Consider the following 1,424-nt stretch of genomic DNA (forward strand, 5'->3'; position numbering starts at 1 on the left):
GGGCTCCAGGGCCCGGGGCGCCGTCTTTGCCCCTGATCCCCGGAGAGGACGCCTGCCGACCTCCGGGATCCCAGCCCGGTGGGACCCGGCCCGGATTCGAACCCCGGCCTCAGTGCGCAAGGCGCTTGGGAAAACAGGCTCTGTCCCGGGGCCGCTCAACGGAAATGTTGGCTCGCAATCAAACGTTTGCTGCAGGATTCTGTGTGTGGATGGAGAGAGGGCCTGGATAGCTGCGGTTCACCTATGCCCGGCCCGGCCTCCTGGAGTATGGGTTCCTTTTCGGAAAGCTGAGAGGCCTAAGCAGAGCTGTGGTTTCAAATTACAGCCCAGCAGAGCTGTGCGGCCTCGGGTAGCTGCTTAACCTCTCTGTGCTTAGTTTGTCAGTCAGGCCAAGTCTGGGCGGTGGAACCACTGAATGCTGGATCCAGGCTTAGGCTGTGCTCCCGGAGCGGAGGAGCAACTGGGAGCGTGGCACAGGTGGGGCCTCAGGAAGTGGTCCATGGCCCTGCTTTCTGCCTTACTCAGACTCTCCGTGGGTCGGGGCCGCCGGAGGAGATCGTCAGACTTCGGCTCCTCAAGTCTGGGCCTCCCTCTGGCACGGAGGGCTGTGAGACAGTTGGCATTCGATAGGTGCTGGAGAAGGGAGAGGTTGAAGCCCTGCTGCCTTGGAGACCCTTGCTAGGCTGTGTGTTCGAGGCCTATAGTGGGTGCGGGGAGGAGGTGAGGACCCAGGTGACGCCAGGCCAAGAGGATGTGGTGGCAGGCGGTGTGCTCACGTGTGCGGGCGGGGGTGGGTGAGGGGGGGACAGCAGGAAGTCTGGCAGGAACCTGCAGTTTTCACTTTTGCTTCAGCACCTCAGGCTAGGGAACGATCCCTGTACGTATGGAGTGGCGCACGCGCCTGTCATCCCAACACTCGGGAGGCTGAGGCAGGAAGAGCTCCTCGAGTTTGAGGCAGCCCGGGATGCACAGTCAGGTCAAGACAAACCTGGACGACAGAGCCAGGGCCTGTCTCAAAAACAACAGCAACCAAAAAATAATTCCTGCGGCTGTTGGCACGCGCAGCCTCCCTTCCCAATTTGGATATGGGTGTGGCTGGTCTCCCACCCCTTGGGGTGTCGTGGGTGTCACTGCTGAGCCCCTTTTACCCTCCGAGAGCACTGTCCTGTCCGGAGGGAGGAGCGTACCAGTCCCCGCGAGGGACTCAATTCCCAAGTGACCTCGCGTCCAATCGCCCCCCCACCCCCGCCCCGTCCTTTGAGGCGCATGCGCGGGGAAACTGAGGCTCCGAGGGACGCCTGTGCGGCGCTGTGGACGGGCTGCGCCTCCCCTCCCTCCCTGCGGCCGTCTCCTGTGCTGCCTTCTGACAGTGCTGTTCCCACTCCGGGACACTGTCGCCCCGAGGACCGGGGCCGGCTCCCCGG

The 1,424-nt window shown here is 63.3% G+C and overlaps 1 protein-coding gene across 1 annotated transcript in view; it reads left to right on the forward strand.

The window, feature by feature from the left end:
* Positions 1-1,424, forward strand: part of Mast3 (microtubule associated serine/threonine kinase 3) — a 21,841-nt gene that overhangs the window by 8,159 nt on the left and 12,258 nt on the right. The gene's annotated exons all lie outside the window — the stretch shown is intronic.

This window comes from Fukomys damarensis, unplaced genomic scaffold (genome assembly GCF_012274545.1).
Source record: "Fukomys damarensis isolate Sample0158 unplaced genomic scaffold, DMR_v1.0_HiC HiC_scaffold_37, whole genome shotgun sequence".
Taxonomy (NCBI): domain Eukaryota; kingdom Metazoa; phylum Chordata; class Mammalia; order Rodentia; family Bathyergidae; genus Fukomys; species Fukomys damarensis.